Source organism: Talpa occidentalis, unplaced genomic scaffold, assembly GCF_014898055.3.
Source record: "Talpa occidentalis isolate TD23 unplaced genomic scaffold, MPIMG_talOcc4v2.1 talOcc4.15, whole genome shotgun sequence".
Taxonomy (NCBI): Eukaryota; Metazoa; Chordata; class Mammalia; order Eulipotyphla; family Talpidae; genus Talpa; species Talpa occidentalis.
The window spans coordinates 22498123-22519451 of NW_023601543.1; positions in this window are offsets into that span (position 1 = coordinate 22498123).

A 21329-nucleotide genomic window follows, 5' to 3' on the forward strand; every position below is an offset into this window, starting at 1 on the left:
AAAAGAATTAAGTAGTCCAAGTTGACAAGCATGAGTCTAACGTTCTAAAACGCAACTTTTCAAATCCTAAGTCCAGTTTATGGTCCATAAATACAATTCACAGAACAAATGTGTAAGTTTTGTTTTACCAGAGGGTCTTTTCAACAGCTTACACTGAGTTTAATATATAGTAATACAAATCTATAAAAATGTATATACAGCATTTTACTTTATATTTTTTGTATATGAAATGACTTTTTTCCCATTATATTTTAATTTGTGAATGTAGTACTTTTTTCTTACATTGTTTTTAGTTTTTGGACAATATATGGTTTCTCCCCTCAGATGTGGTCACCAGTTTTCCTACCACCAAAGCACACATAGTCCATCATCATATTCTCTAGTGCTCTTGTCCCCTTTTTTCACACTTCTCCTACCCCCACCCTCCCTGTACTCTCCTGGATGCTATGTATCTATAGTCAACTTGTTACAGGGCAACCCCAATATAAAACGGGTTGCCTGACTGTGGGTCCTCACCCCATGCACTTAAAGGGGACTTAAAGTGCAGGCACACACAAAAGGTTAACAAGAGGTTTATTTATAAGGGAAGGGGAAATGAGGAAATGAACAACTCAGGGAGAAAAGAGGGAGATAAATTCTTAAATGTGTCTTACCCATTCTGCTGACCTGGAATCCCAAAGACCCGCCGAGACCAAACCTGCCTGGCAAAGAGCACCAGCCAAGAGAGCAAGACCCTACTAACATGGCTGGTTATAAACACAAGCCACCAGAAAATGGCTGCCTAACTCTGCCCTTAGGTCCTCCCAACCTGTCTTTGGGGATCATGGGATTTGTAGTTCCCAGTGTCATGATGGAGTAGGGGTGGCATCCACAACGCCTGTATAGAGTTTGCTCAGGACATCCTTTCTCCTAACAAACTTTAAGCTTTGTCTTTGGTTTTTCTATATTCCACATATAAGTGAAACCATGCAAATTTTTACCTTTTTCCTTCTGACTTAGGAGCAATGCTTAGGAGCAACCCTTCCAGCATCATCCATGTTGCCACAAATGGCATGAGTTTATCTTTTTGATCACTGAGTAGTATTCCACTGTGTGCAGAAAATTTTAAATGAACACTGACAAAGCTACTAAAAACATTCTTGTCGCCTTTGCATTCAAGCATTATCTCCCAGGTGTTCTGCTAAAAATCAACTCTGCCTCTCCTTATTCATTCACCAACTGACCTGCCATCATAATAAAGCTACAAAAGACTAAAGAGCTGTGGCTACTTTCACCACCAGGATTTGATACATTCAAACACTTCACATATGTATGCCTGGTGAATACTGACAGGGTGCATTGCTGAGAGCAAACAAAAGAAAATGGCAACTGGGCCTCCCCGTGGCACAGGCTGTTGGGTGCAGCACTGTGAAGCTGTCCACAGCCTCTGCAGTACAGGTTCGATCCCCGCTGGCCTCAGACCAACCCACATGGTGAGCAGACCCCTCCTGTCTTGCCTGCTGCTCCCCTCAGCAGTGTATTTCGTCAGTCTGCCTGTTCTATTCCCCACTCTGTCTCTGGTGAATCCTCTCACCCACCCACGCATCTGGCCTGCACCCTGGCTCTTGTATAAATAAAAATAAATCTTAAAAAAAAAAAGAAAATGGCAACTTCCTGAAATATGAAATATAATCAGGATACAAACCAAACAACAGTCAGAAGTGGAATGAAATCCCCTTTCATCTGTGGAGCACAACACTAAAATGATTGCTATTTCACTATCTTTTGATTGTGGTGAAATTTAGATCACAAAAAAATTGATCCTCATAAACTATATGGTTCAGTGGCACTTATTACAGCCAGTCATCACTTAATTAGCATATGGTATGAGATATAGGTCAATCTTACTCTTAGTGTGTGGGTAGCAAAGCATCCCAGCACCATTTGTTCAAAATGTAGTAGTTTCCCACTGAGTAATCTTCACAATCTTATTAAAAATTGATTGACAGATAAATTGGCTTATTTCTAGACTCTCTATTCCATTTCATTGTATCTATATACCTATTTCTATATTAGCACCATACTGCAGCTTTGGAGTAACTTTTGAAACCAGAAATATGAGTCATCCAAATTTTTCATTACAAGATTGCTTTGTCTATTTTGGGTTTCTTGCAATTTCATATGAATTTTATGATCAGCTTCTCCATTTCTCCAAAAGTTATCATTTAGGATTTTGATATGGCTTGCCCTGAATCATTACATAAACCTTAGGCAGTATTGCCATCTTAACAATATTAAATCTTTGAACAAATTAAAATAGGTGACTAATGATTAGGTCTTCTTTAATAACTTTCAGCAATGTTTTGTAGTTTTCAGTAAACAAATCTTCATCTTCCCTGGTACGATTTATTTCTACTATTCATTCTCTTTGAGTCTATGAATTCCTTTTAAATTTTCTTTTTGGAATGTTGATTGCTAGTATGTAAAAAACTAATCTTCTTGTGTCAGTTAATCTGAAAATTTGCTGTTTTCTTTTAAGTGGTTTTTGTGAACATGTGTGAACTTTGTGAATTTTATATATATGATTACTTTGTCTGCAAATGTAGGTCATTTTAATTCTTCCTTTTCTATTTCACTGCTTTTCATTTCTTTTTGTTACCTAATTGCTCTAGCTAGCACTTCCTGTACAATGTTGAATAGAAGTGTCAATGGGGGGTATATATTATTTTCTTGCTCCTTATCTTGAAGGAGTTGCAGTTCTCACCATCGAGTATGATGTCACTTATGGGTTTTTCATAAATATTCTGTAACATACTGGAGAAGTTTCTATTTGTAACTTGTTTTGTCTTTCTATTATGAAAGAGTGTTGGATTTTTCAAATGCTTTATCTACATCAATCATAGATGATCATATGATGTCCCCTTCGTTTTGTTAACCTGAGATATTAATTTAGATTTGTGTGTTGAACCACCCTTGTATTCTTGGAATAAATCTCACTGTTTTTCTGTTTAATCCATTTAACATTCACTTGAATTCAGTTTGCTGATATTTTACCAAGGATTTTGTACCATATTCATAGGCAATATTGAGTTATTGTAATTTTTGTCTTTTTATCTGGAGTTGGTACAAACTTACTTATTGCTTTTATAAGGGGATAATATCCAAAATATAAGAAACCCATATAAAACAATACCAAATACAATTAAACTGAATAGACACTTTTCCAAAGACAGAAATGGACAACAGATACACGGAAAAATGCTGAACATAACCAATCATGAGGGAAATGTGAAAACCACATGGAGGGATCATGCTACACATGCCAGGATGGCTATTATCAAAAAGACAAAAGATGGGGCCTCCCTGGTGGCGCAAGGGATTAAACATCAGCACTATGAAGCAATCAGCAGCTACCACAGCAGGGGTTAAGCAGAGCATCCTGAAGCTATCTGCAGACTCTGCAGCATGAGTTCCATCCCCAGCCTGCCAGGGAGCTACCCACATGGCATGCAGAAGACCTCTTCTGACTTGCCTGCTGCTCCCTTCAGCAGTGTTTTTCAGTGTATCTGCCTGTTCTGCAACCCACTCTGTCTCTGGTGAATCCTCTCACTGACCACCCCCCCCCACACACACACACCTTTGGCCTGTATCCCAACTCTTATGAATAAAAAAAAAAAAATCTTTAAAAAAAAAATAAAAACAAAAGATAAGTGCTGAGAGTGTGCCCCCCCCCCCCCGTGAACTTATTTCAGTTATTGCACTTTTCAACTCTAGAATTAGTTTTGTTCCTTTACTTGATAATTTGTCTCTTTATTAATATTATCCCCATGTTGAAACATCACTGTCATACTTTCCTTAATTATTTAGACATGACTCATTTTAGTTCCTTGAATATTAATCATAGATGATTTCAAGACTTTGTATAGAAAAGCCAATACTTGGGCCTCCTCGGGGACAGTTTCTATTAACCACTTTGCTCCCTGTGTATGGGACCTACTTTACTGTTTCGATGTGTCATTAATTTTTTTGTTGTTGTTGAAAACTGGGTTTCAGATAAAATATTGCAGCATCTCTTGAGACCAGACCTCACTCCTCAGGGATTGTTATTACCCTTTTTGCTGCTTGCTTTTGCTGTTCTTTGTTTAATGACTTTCCTGGGCTAATTCTATAAAAATCTGCATTCTTTGTTGTACATAAGTGTGGTCAATATAAGTTCAACTTCGCTAGATTACTGTCCAGTTAATGATTGAGCTAACATTTCCTTAAATGCTTGAAACCAGTTTATCTCCCAATCTCTGCCAAGGAGGTCTGTGTGTGTTTGAGTGTGCCTTCCACACTCAGCCAGGAGTTTGCACATCCTTCTGGGACAAGGTGTCCAGGTCAGTTGGAGTGAAAGAATGGCTTCCTCTCAGGAATTTCCTGAGCAAACACACAACTCTGAATTTACACGAGGTCTTCTAGATTGCCCGGGAATATATCAGAGCTTTTCAAATTACCCCATAAACTTATTTTCTTCTACACATCATTCTTTCAGGGTTTTTGGTCAGCCTCTTACAGGTGGCCTCTCATTGTTGCCTCAAGCAATTGTGATGTTAAACAATAGCCACTGATTGTTTTTAATAAATGCTTTGAGGACAGAGCTGTTCTGTAAAGTAAGCACCCAGTCGGGTCTAATAATGATAAAACACTTGGAGTGTTGTTTTTCCAGGGAGCTGTGAGACAGGTCAACTAGTGGCAAAGCTCAGAAGTGGGAATGTTCTGGCAACGGGACTTTTTGAGGACCTTTATATGCAGTCTGCCCCCTACGGTAAACAGCAAGCCTGCTAATTTTCATACCGACTAATATTAGCGAGGCTTCTGATTTTCAAGACTACTGCAGAACTACAAAGAGGGAGACGGAGACTAAGTTAGACTACAAAAACAATCTGTTTCCTAGATTTGACAGTTTTTGTTAAATGACTGATCTTTAGATGTGCTGCAAGCCTTGGGCTTATTTCCAGAGATCTGAAAAGTTAATTTTCACAATTTTGCCACTATTTTTGTTGCTTTTATGAAGGGCACGTTCGTAGGTATCTTTACTCCACCATGCGGAAGTTCTGCAATGGTTCACATTTCTGGAAGCTATTATTCAGTGTTCCTATGTGACTGGACTTTTTCAAACTCTAGTAATAAGCCTTAGCTCTCTGTCTCTTACACCAGGTCAAAGAGAGACAATACTCGTATGACTGGAAAATTAAATAACCCAAGAACAGTAGCAGTTACTAATGGGACAGTCCTCTCACAAACCTACTAAATACCATCGCATCCTCTATACACTGAAGCGATACCACTAATGCAATCCCAAAAAACTGATTTTTTAAAATATTTATTTATTTATACATAGAAGAACTGGGGTACAGGACAGAGACGTGGGTGGTGAGAGGATTCACCAGAGACAGAGTGGGAAACAGAACAGGCAGATCGACTGAAATACACTGCTGAGGGGAGCAGCAGGTGAGTCAGGAGAGGTCTGCTGCGCCATGTGGGTAACTTCCCTGGCCGGGGATCAAACTTGGGCTGCAGTGGCTGTGGATAGCTTCATAGGTTGTGTCTTAACTCCTTGCGCCACCAGGGAGGGCCACCCCAACAAACTGTTAATGTAGTAATGGTGAAGAATCTAGACCTACTCATTCACACTCCTATATCCAGTCTCTTCATGATAAAGAGAACACAACTGTCAGGAAAAGGATGAACTTGGTTGACGTGAAAAGAATAGAATTCCAAATTTTTGGCCTCCATCTCATGGTAATCTGAGTTCATTAATCCCACACTCACAAATTGGTATTAAAGTCAGGTATTAGTGTAAGGATGGACCATGGATGAAAGAAAAAATAATCATCATTTGGACAAGGGTTTCAACCTCCCCTAGCAAATACTTGACAAACTTCCTAATTTGTTTCAGAGTTATCTTCTGCTAAAAAGCTAACAAAGAGAAACAAACCCACTTATCAAATAATTGGTTATTGGAAAACTGAGAACTGGCCTTAAAAAGCTACATACATTTAAGGGGGAATCACTCACTTGACAGATACCATTTAAGGAATAAACTGGCATATTATTCCAGTTTCTTATAGGCAAGAGAGAAAATTGCTTTTGTAATTAGATATTTACAAGTATAGAGTCCCCTTAACTAAATTGCCTTTCAATCTTGTAATTTTGGGGGAAAATTGCATCTTCTTTGACTTAATAATGAGGCAGAAATAAAAATGGGTCAATAAACCTCATTTGCACTTAGCTATAGTTGTTGCTGCAGTTTTATTCTTTCTACTTGAGAACTGCAAAAGCAGTTAAGGTATGCTCTCCACAAAATGATCCCTTACCCATGCACTTACGTTACTTACAAGAGTAGCCTACATAATTAGAAAGACAGGAATAGTGACACACACGCCACAGGGAACTTAAGACACGTTAAGTGACAAACTATGGCATACTATAAAGCAGTGCATTTCAAACATTCATGTGCACGCAAATCACTTCAGGGAAAATGTCAAGACACAGATTCTGGTACAGGAATTGTAGGATAGGGTCTGAGATTCTGCATTTCTAACAAGCTGCCATGTGAGACTGAGCTGATGTCCCTTGGACATTTTTGTGTAGTGAGAAAGTGAACAAATCTGGGTTCTGGTTTTTATTGGAATACATCATGCTTGTTATTTGTAGTTTTCTATACTATTGCTACAAAAGTTTTATCAAATCTTTTCTGAGCTAGGATAGGCATAAAAAGTGGGAAAAATCAAGTTATAAACAAAATAATGTACCTATAAATAATGTGATATGGTTACAGAATTGAAAAGCTAAGGAAATACAACAAAGTATTTAAAAGATAATAATACAGTTGACTTAATTTTTTTTTTAATTTGTTATTTTTGTGTAGAAGAACTGGAGTGTAGGCCAGAGGTGCATGGGGTGAGAGGATTCACCAGAGATAGAGTGGGGAGCAGAACAGATGGATCTACTGAAATACACTGCTGAGGGGAGCAGCAGGTGAGACAGGAGAGGTCTGCTGTGCCATATGTGGGTTACCTCCCTGGCCAGGGATTGAACTCAGGCCTCGGCAATGACAGCACTGAGACCTAACCCCTACACCACCAGGGAGGCCCTAATTGACTGATTTAAAGGTACCAGAGATGCGATCCCAGTTTTGCATCGAACTCTACACAAAAGAACATTGGATCTGTTGTCAGGAATCCTCACTTATACAGGCAGGACTTTACCTTGACTAGCTAGTTTGTGTGTGTGAGATCTTAGGTGGCCTGGGAAGCCTCCTTCTCCCTTGGATTTGGAAGGGTTGATCTCCAAATTCTCTAGCCCTAACCCTTTTTCCCTCAGATCCTCTTATGAAACACTTGACTAATACAGATGATTTTCTACCCCTTTCAAATCTGTTGTAGCAAGTTTTTTTTTTTTTTCAAAATCTGAGAGAAGCCGTAATTCCTTTAGGTTGAAGGAAAATCTAAAGTTACTTTAAGGTGGATAACTAAACTATGCCAGGTTTCCATACAGACAGCAATTATTTGCTGCCCTTTCAAGTTTCTGGAGATCCCAATGGGCTTTATTCTGCCTGACAGAGAATCAGCCCGGCTGGATGTTGCCCAAGGAAATATTTCCAAATGGGGGTTCTGCCAAAGGCCAATACCCAAGTTTAGAGGAAAAAAATCTACCTCCACCATTTCCTTGGATTCTCTGTCTGGATGGTTAATTAATCACAGATGAAGTTTTCTGTCCATTTATATCCATGACAGACCAACAGAAAGACCTACCAAATCCTTCACAGACTTTCATGTGACCACACTCTAGAGAGATCACTTGGTACGTTCAGGGACAATGCATCTGCAGAGTTGACCTTCAGAGAAGTATAAAGACATCCCTTCCAGGTATTACTGAGAAGCAGTAGTGTTCTGGTTATGAGTATGAGATCACTTTGGAATCTTCATTCTGACACTGCAAGACAATGGAGTAAATTGATCTTTCCCTAGTTCAATTTCCTCCTCTGTACAACATGTTTGTTTTGTAGATTAAATAAGGGAATTTACATCTCTGTTATTCTAAATGTAGTCCACAGGTCAGCAGCATCAGCATTAACTGGGTGTATGTTAGAAATGCAGACAGGCAACAACTCTAGGCGTACCGAAGCAGAATCTTAAGTTTATGCACGATGCCTATAAGCCAAGCATTCAATACATTGCCTCTTTCATAGTAAGTACTCATTACACAAAAGTCATTATTAGAATTTCCTGATTTATATTTTTCTTTATCCTCATCACCACCTTATGCTAGAGATGACAGTTATTGCCTCCCTACATTCATCATCAGAGCCCACCACCAGCCTCTTCATCACCAGAAGTCCAACTGGCTTTCTTCTCTCTGTTATACCATCTCCCTTCCATTGCTCCTAGTTTTTGAAGGTTTGAAGGCCCGTTTCATGGAACATCACATTGTGTGAATTTTTCCTTCCAAATTTTACACACATCACATATTTATTCTCTGGATTCAATCATGTTCATTTTATTTCGTGTTTTATTTTTTATATAGTTGTTAATATGGGAACTTACGTTAAAATTCTGTCTCTACTGGTTTCTAGCTTTGTAATCTTGGGAACATTAATTTCTTTGAGCTTCTGATGTAAAATGTGATAATAATATAGGTAAAGTGTGCTACAATAGAACACAGTAAGTCACAGCTCTTATTATCAATAGTATTTTTTTTTTCATGATCACAATGTCTTTTACACTTTATCCTCACAAGAACTCTAGTATCACATCTACTTTCAGATAAAGAAATGTGGGTAACTCACCTAAAGATATACACTTAATTTGTATAGAACTGAATTTCTAAGTGTAAAAGTCAGTCTGCCTTTACACAGCATCACACTACTTCACAGGATAAGCCAACATGAAACATTAGAAGAAACTCTGGATCTGGGCAAGAGGACAGGCTAGAGAATGCCAAATGAGGGTAATAACCCATTGTCAGTCTGGGGAAATAGCCACTGGTTTAATTCAAGTGTATCAAAGTCAACTAAGCTACATTCCAAGTTATGATTCTAAAATTATGTATCAGAGCAGGATTCTAAATCAAACAGCCATCCCCACAAGATCAACTTCAGGAGTGATCCAGAGCACACTGACTAAGCCAACAAAGCTTTCTTATTTCCGTGTGTTTCTGGAGGAACAGAGAAACACACGCATACTGCCAGGCCCTTTGAGTACGTCCTACCCTAGGAGGCAAGGTGAGTTAATGAAGAAAGAATTACTGACAAATCCCAAGTGTCTTGACTCCTCTGCTAGGAATGACTATTAAGAAAGCATTTAATGTGGATTGAAAGGAAAGGCCTTCCATGAACACAGGTAGAGCCAAGTTAAGCTCTGAACAGAATTGTCACAGAGTTTTTAATGGACTAAAGGAAAGAGATGTGTTTAGCAGTGGTGATGGTTGGGGGAACTCCTCCCTTAGGGTCTCATTATTGCTAATGGCAGTGCAAATTGCTATAGCATTTTGGAAGAACAATTTTGCAATATGGATCAAGAACCGTCAAACGGGGCCTCCCCGGTGGTGCAGCGGTTGAGCACTGGGTTGCGAAGCTGCCCACAGCCTCTGCAGCGCCGGTTCGATCCCCGGCTGCTCCCCGGCCTCCAAAGGAGGGTCCCACATGGCGCACAGACCTCTCCTGCCGCCCGCTGCTCCCCTCAGCAGTGTACTTCGGTCCTTCTGCCTGCTCTGCTCCCCGCTTTGGCTCTGGTGAATTCTCTCACCCTCTTGCACTTCTGACTGTACCCAGTGCTTGTATGTATCAATCAATCAATAAATGAATCTTTAAAAAATAAATAGTTTAAAAAAAAGAACCTTCAAATGTCTTTGGCCCTATGTTTCTACCTCAGGGAATGTATCTTAGAGAGGTTATACTAAATACAAGAGTTTTATTCATAACCAAAGGCCTATGACAGATCTGGCAATCTCGATAGCATGATTGATGAATGTGGAGCTTCCAAAGTTTTGCTTCTTCAGGCTCCAGTGATCATGTTGGAAAAGGGGTCTAATCTAGCAAGGACTTTGCTGGAACACAAACCTCTGATTTTAACCTTTTACACATGTCCTAAAACTAAAACAGGCTGACATCACTGGGGGATTAATCGCTTGATGAAAACCTTGGTCACAGATTTTCTTAGATATTAAGTACTGCCCAGCTTATTTATCTACTTCTTTACAGAGAAATTATAATGGAAAAGTCTGACTATTCCACCCTCTGCAAGTTCCCCCTACGGACTAGAACACAGGTACCATTGCCAGTTAAAAATCAACCAGCAATATTATGGAAAAGCCATTTTGTCCTTAAGGAAAATAAATTTCAATGTAACTTTTCAGGAATATAGTTATTTTGTGACGCTGAGGACATATGGAATTCTTTTCCTGACTTAGATTTGTATTCCACAGAAACATTTAATGCAAATTCTGTTCATTTTACTTTGAACACATATTTAAATCCAGAGCCTCTTCTTGGCTGTTACTAAAGCCTGGAATTTCTGAAGTTAGACTAGGATGACGAGACTTTGAAAGGCTAGAAAAATTTACACACTAAGCCCCTATAATGTTAATGGTCAGATAATGTTAGAAAACATTCTGAATTGATAGTTTCACAACAATAGTCTCTTACCTTTGTGATCTCAGAATATCCTTGGGTTCTAGGATAAATTGAATTTTAGTTGATCATCTGTTTATATAATTAGTACAATTATGCTTTATTACATAATTAGTATAAGTGCATGTAATCAGCTATAACATATAATTATATAATTGAGTCATTGTAAAAAAAATCTTTGTGAAACGGAATATAATGCTTTGTACATCTACAGAAGATAAATACTTTTATTTTTTAGTTGGATTAGCTAATAAGGGTTTTTGTATGCTTTTGGAGTGGTTACCTTCTTCAAGCAGTAAGAGATTCCATGTAGAATTTCAAAGAAAATACTATGCTTTCATTTCCCCATCTTCCCAATATCATGATGAAATTCAGATTGTTCTCCAATTCTATTGTTTTTCTGGTACAATAGATCTTTTTAAAATTGCTCTCCGGCCTTGCTGGTGGTGCAACGCTGTCTGCAGCACGAGTTTGATCCCCGGCCGGCCAGGGAGAAACCCACATGGTGCAGCAGACCTCTCCTGACTCACCTGCTGCTCCCCTCAGCAGTGTATTTCAGTCAATCTGCCTGTTCTGTTCCCTGCTCTGTCGCTGATGAATCCTCTCACCCCCCACACCTCTAGCCTGTACCCCAGCTCTTGTATGCATAAATAAATCTTTAAAAAATAATAAAATAAAATTGCTCTCTATAAAAAATGGGGCTCTGAAGATGCTCAGGTGTGACACAACATGCAATAAGAATAATGATACGGGTCTCCCTGGTGGTGCAAGGGGTTGGGCGCCGCACTATGAAGCAATCTGAAGCCTCTGCTGCATAAGTTCGGTCCCTGGCCCACCAGGGAGCAATGCACATGGCACGGCAGACCTCTCCTATCTCGCCCACAGCCCCCTTCAGCAGTGTATTTCAGTTAGTCTGCATGTTCTGCTCCCCACTCTGTCTCTGGTGAATCCTCTCAACCCCCACATCTTTGGCCTGTGTCCCAGCTCTTGTATGCATAAATAAATCTTTTAAAAATATGATGCATTTTAAATCCCTTTATATTTAACTGTGTGCACACACCTATGATTGAACGTTGTTATCATTACAACTAAGGACAGCAGATTTTAGTTCTTTTGACTTTCAAATAATTGAGTAGCAAATAAATTTATTATGTCCTTTGCCTACAAGAAATGTTTGAGATGATATTTTTTCAACTGTGCCCTGCCCATCTATTTTTTTTTTTATCCTTGCTTGCTGGTAATGTAGTTCTAAACTGCATTGGTACCCACAGGTAATGGGTACTTTCTTTTAATTAAAATAAATTTAATTTATTAAGATTTTTAAAATAAATGTGGGGTTTTTATTTGTGAGATATTTTGTTTTTCAGTCAGTGAGATTCTTATTATTAAACCCATTTAACTAAAGGGGCTGTTAGAGACTGTCTTAAATGGATTCCTTGCATGGAATTATACATTTTACTACGTGATCCCTGAAATCCGTTCCAAATCTTGGATTCTGCAATGTGTTTTTATAAATAAAGGCAAATGAGAAAATCAGTTCTGTTACTTACAGGGGAAAGTATTACATTGCTACAAATGTGTGTACAAGTAAGGGAACAGATGACTATTCTACTATTCTAAACCTATTGTGAATGCCAGCAAAGAACAAATTTGAATAAGGTAAAGATTATCTTTGGTGATTAATATTACTTAGGTAAAAATAATGGTGAACCTGTATTGACATCTTACCTGCACATGGGTCCTTACTAAATAAATACTATTACATGTTTTATCTCATTAAAGTCTTCCTACCAACCTTTAGAAGTTATTTCTATCTTTTTTTCATTTAAGTAGCATTTCATTATAACACTAAGTTTCAGATATGCATCACTGAAAATCAGCATGTGCATATATACTAAACTATATTGTTCATGTGTAAAAATGGCCACTAAAATATTATGACTCATCTAATATGAAATAGCTAGAAGCAGTGGAACAGGATTTCACATTCCACGTATCTGAGTCCAGTTCCTAGACTCACAGCCACTCAGTCATCTGGCTCCCCTCACAGGATATTTGCACTCCTTCCTCAGTCACCTCAAACTCCAGGGTCCAGGACACTGTTACAACTCTGTCAGATAGGGGAATGTTGATTTACATACTTCTCTTTAAATGGATGCTTTGATTTACATCACTCTGCCTAGAAATTTTTAATCTTGGCTCTATTTGAGGTCACCAGCAGAATTTTTAAAAAAATATGCCAGTGGGGCCTCCCTGGTGGCGCAGTGGTTGAGTGTTGGGTTGTGAAGCTGCCCCGCAGCCTCTACAGAGCCGGTTCATTCCCCGGCTGCTGGCGAGGGTCCCACATGGTGCGCAGACCTCTCCTGCCGCCCAAGGCTCCCCTCAGCAGTGTACTTCGTCAATCTGCCTGTTCTGTTCCCCGCTCTGGCTCTGGTGAATTCTCTCACCCTCCCGCACTTCTGACTGTACCCAGTGCTTGTATAAATAAATAAATAAATAAATAAATCTTTAAAAAAAAATATGCCAGTGCAGAATTCCCAGCCCATAGTAAATTAGAATTTTGATGGTAGGGCTCAGGCAACAGTTAAAAAAAACAAAAACAAAAACAAAAAGCAATGGCCCCTGGAATAAATTCCAAATACTTAGAGCCCTTAACATTTGGACACTGCCTGTATTTCAAGTCTCAGGACACCTAGTGCTCAGAACTAAATGCCATCCCATGACAATTATACAACTGCATACATGAGTCCCTTAAAAATGCTCATGGTGTTCCCTTAGCCTGCGGTGTCCTTCTGGCCTTCTTTATGACTGTCTCACTCATTTTCAAGTGCTTGCTTAAAAGTTACTTCCCTTGATGGTGACAGGTGACTATACATGCTGAATGAGTCATTCTCTCCCTGCCTCACTCTGTGTCCTAATGGTAATTTATGCATCTACTTCAATAATGCCTGTTGTTCTGTTTGCTTTCTAGATTGTTGTATACCTTCAGGTCACAGAGTGGGTAATCATCATACCCCAGATGACTAACACAGTACCAAACATACAGCAAGCCTCTAATTTTTTTCCCCATTAAGGAATACATGTGTGGATATGCTTATTAGTGAATTCAAAAGAAGTATTTAAGATTGTGTTTCCCTTCCCAGGGACAATTTTATTTCCAATGAAGTGTGCATGGAAATGATTGTGTTTAAAAGCAAAGAAATGAATCATTAACGTTGGAATTTCAGGTATGGTAAGACTTATCTTCAGTCTTAAAAAAGAATACATTAACATGCATAATTATTCTTAGATGTAAATGTAAGCCCTCAGGAGAAAATAGGATCCTGTGTCAGAATGCATATTGTTCTCAGTTCTAGCAGGAAGGATATGACAGGCATGTATAGCTTATTTCAAATGACTCAGTGCACAGGTCTCCCCAGTGCTTCCTCCTGTGCTTGTGACAAAGCACAGGTGATCTTGTAAGCCATACTGCACTGATGCAATTCCATCTCTCTTTTTGAAGGGCCATTAACAGCTAATAGAAGACAGGAGGTCACCAAACAACAGTGCTAGCTGATCACTGTTATTGCCTCACTGCTGTACACAATTCCTTTTAGCATGGGCTGCTGATCCTTGTATCACCATTTCATATAGAGAAAGTAAATACTGTTGAAGTCATTAGTTTTTATGGTTCTAAGGAATATTCCAACTATATTTCCATGAGGCATTTTCTCCAGTGATAATAACAGGCCTTCCAAAGCAGCCAGTCTTTCTGGTTTGGTTTTGTTATATATTTTTCTCAGAGCAAAGCATGAGAAGGAGCCACAAAAAGCAAATAAAAATCCCAGGTACTTCACTGACTTAATTAGATTTTGAGGGCATCAAAGATAAAGCTAAGTAAGAAGAGGAACAATGTAGGAAAAGTTAAAGCAAGGTAGTGTAAGAGACCAAATCTGACTGTTGGTATATTTTACGGCAAATCATTTAGTATGAAGGGCAGGGTAAATTCCTTCAGCACCACTCCTAACCTATCTTTATCATCCTCTTTCAGGAACTAATCAGGTATAAACCATAAACAGAAAAATAGTATCTCCCTACGACATATGTGAGCCCACAGAAATCAGGATATACCAAGTCACCACTGGCTCTAAGGCATAGTTGAAATACAGAATTCACCTGAAGGTAGGGTGTTGAAGCTGACTCAGGAATAGATCTACTCTGACCTCAGAGTATCCTGAGCCAATGGAGTCTCAAGTGTACCTGTTATTTGGGAAGAATCTAAAACCACAGTGCAGTTTAAGGTATCAACAACCTTTAGGGATTATCATATATATTTGGAGGGCATTGAAGGGCAAGTTATACTTCCAACTGAAAAATTTCTGCTCGGTGAAAGAAACCATCATGAAAATGAATGGGCCACTAGTCAGCCATATACCAAGATAAAGGGTTAACATCCCAAATATATAAACTTGTACACCTCAACCCAATACAACCCAATTAAAAATGAGCAGAGGATCTAAATAGACTTTTCCCCAAAGAAGATATACAGATGGCCAACAGAACCATGAGATGATGCTCTACCTCACATTAGGGAATTATAAATAAAAACTACAATGAAATTACACCTCACTTTGGTTAGAATGGTTACTACCAAAAAATCAAGAAATAGTAAGAGTTAGTGAGGATGAAATTGATGAGAAAAATGATGGCAAACAAAAAAAGTAAGACCTGGAAGCAGAATTGAGGTATCTGATATAACTAGAGGCTGTAAGTTGTGAACCAAGGAAAATATATGCTTCATGTTAGATATTAGTGTTTTCTTCAAAATTAAAATGTTCACCTACACTTCTCTAAATATATTACAATTAAAAACAGTTTGTAGAAAAAACATAACTGCTCCATCCAAAAAACCACAATCACCCAAACTTTATTGCCTAGAGATGGTCTATGCTAATTTTAATTTAAAAAGTTCCAACATCTACACAAGCATATACACAAAGTATGCCAAATGAAAAATTGTAACTATGAAACAAAAACTTATAGTAAAAGACACATAAGTTAAAAAAAAAAAAAAGAGAACCTAAATACACTGTTAAGAAAAAGAACCAAACCCCAAAGGAAAAAAGGAGCAAGAACAAAGAACTATGAACACAGCCAGAAATAAACCAGCAGAATGGCAATACATACATACAAATCAAGTATCACCTTAAATTTGGAACTTCGAATAGTACCTAATGTAAGCGCTATATAAATATTAGCTACCATATACACTCTTGAGTATAATTTATCTTTTATAATCTTTGCCTCTTTCCTTGCATATTTGTTGCCTACCAAATTAAGGAATCGTTTGCATAACAGAAATTTTATTTCTTATCTATGTCATTATAATATTTTTACAGTTTGCTACTGACTGTTCAACACTGAAGGTGACCTCAATTTACTGAAGAGTACTTTCAATTACCTACATCAACTCTAATTGTAACTTTATAAAATTTTAGTAAAGAAAGGGAGTTGAAATAAAATCATCAGGCCTCCCTGGTTGCACAAGGCGTTAAGATGCAACCTATGAAGCTATCCGCAGCCACTGCAGCACGAATTCCATCCCCGGCCATGGAGCTACCCACATGGTGCAGCAGACCTCTCCTGACTCACCTGCTGCCCCCCTCAGCAGTGTGCTTCAGTCAATCTGCCTGTTTTGTTCCCCACTTGGTCTCTGGTGAGTCCTCTCACCTCCCTACACCTCTTTTATGCATAAATAATTTTTTTTTAAAAAGGAAAAAAACCATCTAGTCCATCTACCATTCTCAAGCTTAATTAGCCCCTAAAATACCCAGGAAAATTCACTACCTCCTCATGCACTGGGACTGGCCACTGCATGTGTGTGTAATTTTGCAGCCAAAAAGGACAGATTCAAACCTCTTCCTCGCATAATGGAAAATAGCCATTTTCTCACCTTCCCTTCCCTTCCCTTTTCCACCCACACCTCCATTCCATGTCTTCAATTTATATGCTAAACTTTCAAGTGATTTTCTTGTATTGTTTCATTGATTACATTTACCATAATATAAATAGATTTCCTTTTAGGACAACCCCATTTGTCATTGTGCCTCTTGTTTTGTACCTTATTGAGCTATGTATAAATATCAGGTCTAACAGTCTTGCAATTAACTTCTAATACTTCATGACATTAATACCCTACCTGGACTTGGGGAGTTCAGAGCTCCAAATACTGGAAGCCGCTCTTTAATTGATCAAAACCGTTTCTTATTTTAAATAGCTCCTGGGAATTATCCATAGTTCACCAAAGAACACATTATGTAAAATGGGATTCAGAGACTTTGTATGGCACATTAAATAAATGCTTGTGGGACCTTTGGACATCATGGCATTTGGCACTATGGTGAGAAGCACACTTATTGTTGCATCTAATAATTTGGGGTGTTGGCACTCCTCATGGCCGTAACAATGCTTTGGGCTCTGAGGCACACATCACTCAAAACTTACACCTGTGATGTGTCACCCTAGAAATCTGACTATAGAACTGAGGTTAATCAGAGAGGAGGAGGGGGAAGGAGGTGAACAAAGTGGGGAGAGAGGACCACAAAGAACTATGGTGGTGGACTATGGGAACTTGTCTGGTGAGTGTGGTGTGGTTAACAATGCCTGAAGGGCAAGATACTACACTTTTTAAATAATAACAGTGTAAGCCAGTGTGATGTCAATAAATTTGATGTACCTATACTGATATAGAATATAGAATCTTTCTCGTGTATTTTTCGATAGATGAAAATCCTGTATCATTATATATAATAGATATATATCATTCTATAGATGAAGATTCCGTATCTCACAGATATATACAATATATATCATTCTAGAAGATGAAGTTTCTGTATATACATACATTTAATCTCATTACATAGATATGTAGTCTACATATATCAATATATAAATGATATATATTTATATGTAGATTTAAAAAATAAATCATACATATATTTAGGATATATAACCCCTAAATATATATATATATATATATATTTAGGATATATAATCATATATTTAGGATATATAACCTCTATTTATTATATGTAATATAAAAATGTATTACAAAATATCGTAATACACACACACAGGGGATCTGGGTATATTTTCTTCCAGAATCTTAAAGCAGGTTAGCATGCATTTCCCATTGGTCAACAAATTTAATAATGCATTTCACAGATTAAAATGTTATTTATCTTGGGCCTCCCTGGTGGTGCAGCGGTTGAGCGCTGGGCTGTGAAGCTGCCTGCAGCCTCTGCAGCGCCAGTTCCATCCCCGGTCCCACATGGCGCGCAGACCTCTCCTGCCGCCTGCTGCTCCCCTCAGCAGTGTACTTTGTCAGTCTGCCTGTTCTGCTCTCCATTCTGGCTCTGGTGAATTCTCTCACCCTCCCACACTTCTGACTATTCCCAGTACTTGTATAAATAAATAATTTTTAAAAAATGTTATTTATCTTGATCATAAATAAAAATTGCCCAAATTTATTAATTATTTTCCCTGCCATCAAATGACATATGGAATCACATTTGTGATTTCACAAAGCTACTATTTAAGGTGTAGCAGGTGTAACAGTAAACAGCTTTGTGAAAAGTAATCTGACATAGAATAAATTATTGTCCCCAATTGCAACGCAATAAATATTGAACTCCCAAGAATTAGATATGTCACCTAAAGCAAGGTCACCTACACAGTAACAGTCTAAAACTTAAGGAAAACATCACTTGCTTTCCAATTTTGTAAAATTATTAAACTTTAGGATTTCATACCCTTCCTAAATACACATTATCACTAATAATGAATATGAAATAGTGTTGGGGAAAAAACATAGTAACTGAGTCAGTCCCATGGTCTTATCTATTTCTAATACATACATACCATATTCTGTAGACTTTGCCACTCAGTAAGTCATATTGATACCTCTGGTGAAGCTAGACACCGGGTTGGCTGGCAGAATCAGAAGAGCTTTGTGTATATGACATTGTGCATTAATATATACATCTCAGTAAGTGTAGGGGTAAGTTTGTACTTGTGAAACTTTCACCACCATCAAGGTTATAAACAAATCCATTGCCTCCAACACTTTCTCCCTCCCCCTTTATTATTTTTAGTAAAACATTTCATTAGTATTTTTCCTGTCTTGCCATGGGAATATGATAGTCTCCTGCCTAGGTTCAAATCCCATATTTAGAAAAAGGCTTATACCTCAGAGAAAACTTCATGACTATTTTAAAATTGCATGACCTCTCCCTGGTCAGCACCTTTCTATCACCAGAACAAGCAGAGGGGCAGCAGGGAGGATTTATGACCTTCCATTATGACCTTCAATCTGGTTAGTTAGTGGGAGATGGGGTGTACTTATCTCCCTGTGCACTCCAAGCACCTTGTTAACAATCTGCTCAACATCCCTCCATTTGCATTCTGCTCATTTGTCAAGAATCAATAGATCAGACAAACACTTACAGATTAAGTAGATCCTACTTATAAACTGGGAGAAAAGTGAGAAGCACTTTTAGTGCAATAAGACAGTACAGTCTATTGAGAGCTCAGCTTAAAACAACGGGAAACTAAAGATGAGCTGTAACAACTCAATCTTAGGAAACAATGAGGAAGCTTTGCTAAACTGTGGTAAATTTGCATGTCGACTCCTGTGATGAGGGGGGAAATGAGCATATCACCCTTCATTCCCACTGAAGCAATTCTGTTTATAGTCACGGGAATGGGAGCTACAGAGCAAGAATGGGTTTTATAGAAAATATAAGTTTAACATCTTCTTTTGCACTTCTGAGTTGAAAGTTGAAAACTGAGATGTGTATCTGTGTATATGCACAAAGCCCTGATGTATGTACTCTTAGGTCAATTGCCCATACAGCCATGCTCTGTCTCAAAAGTACAACTTTGTAATACTTTCAAAATGGATTAAATGAACACTATCATAGTGGGCAGGGGGATATAATCTTAAAAAATATTTTGTACAAGGATGATTAGTAGAAAATGAACTCTTCCCAAATCTTTACAATATCTTAAAAAAAATCAGTTTTTATTAGAAAATAACTTCTACTAAATAGATGCTTTGTTTTTCACTCATATATACGTACCCAAAATAATTGCAATAAAAGCTTACACACATTCATGGGCCTCCCCGGTGGCATAGCTAGTTGAGTGCAGTGCTATGAAGCTGTCTGCAGCCTCTGCAGCGCAGGTTCAATTCCTGGCCGGCCAGAGAGATACCCACATGGTGCAGCAGACCTCTCCTGTCTCGCCCGCTGCTCCCCTCAGCAGTGTATTTCAGTAGATCTGACTGTTCTGCTTCCCACTCTGTCTCTGGTGAATCCCCTCACCCTTCTGCACATCTGGCCTGTACCCCAGCTCTTGTATAAATAAGTAAATCTTTAAAAAAAAAACCACACACACATTCAAATAAAACACATCTGGTCATTATTACTTTTACCCTCTACCCATCCCTGTCCTCAAAAGGGATCAGGATACAATTCTAATTTTCTGGAGAGATGGGCAGTACTGGCCAAAGGGAGAGGAAGAGCACACACATCCCCTTTTCTTTCAGACAGGGATGTATTCATGAGCAGGGAAATCCTGAGTGACACTCAAGCTGAAGATTTCCCAAATTTGAAAGCCCCTCAGTCACTTAGGGAGCTTGTATTTTTCCCCCAAATAAAGCAATTATGAGCCTCACCTCTACCTGCTAGATTACAATATTCAATTGCTAAGGGATTTGTTTATTTGTAATAGGAAGCCCATAAATTTGGTTCTAAATCCAGAAGGTAGAATTATCCATATACAACAAAAAGTAACCTTGTTCACTCCTTTCCTCTAGTTCCCTTATCCTAAAGAAACCAGTTACCAGGGCCTCGCTGGTGGCGCAAGGGTTTAAGACACAGCCTATGAAACTCTCCACAGTCACTGCAGCACAAGTTCGATCCCCGGCTGGGGAGCTACCCACAGGGCACAGCAGACCTCTCCTGACTGGTCCCCTGCTCCCCTCAGCGGTGTATTTCAGTCAGTCTGCCTGTTCTGTTCCCGACACTGTCTCTGGTGAATCCTCTCACCCTTCACACCTCTGGTCTGTACCCCAGTTCTTGTAATCATAAATAAATAAATCTATTTAAAAAAAAAGAAACCAGTTACCACTTCAGTAGTATACTGTTACCAGTTTCTTGAGTACTTACGAAAATGCATGTGTATTCAAACAAATATGTGCCTATACATTATTTTATTACAAAGAGTTATACAGCTATTCATACTGTTTTTACCTTGTTTTGTCCACTTCCCATGCTATTTTGAAAGTGTTCCATATTATTACACAAATTAATGTCTTTTTTTTATAGTCTCACAGCATTCCATTATCTGCATAACAATATATATGTTGAAATTTCAATTTTTTCTTTTTCAATTATTTTTATCAAGGTTGATACTGTATGATTTAGGGGTATAGGTTCACACATCTTCAGACATGCTACCACACCATGCTCACCATTTCAGCCTCAATTACACAGTCAGATTTCTACGGTTTGTTTTGGCTTGATTTTGTCTGACCCTTTGTTTAGCTTCTCTATATTTCACATATGAGTGAAACCATTTGGTGTTTGTCTTTCTCCTTTTGACTTATTTCATTCAGCAGAATTCCCTCCATTTC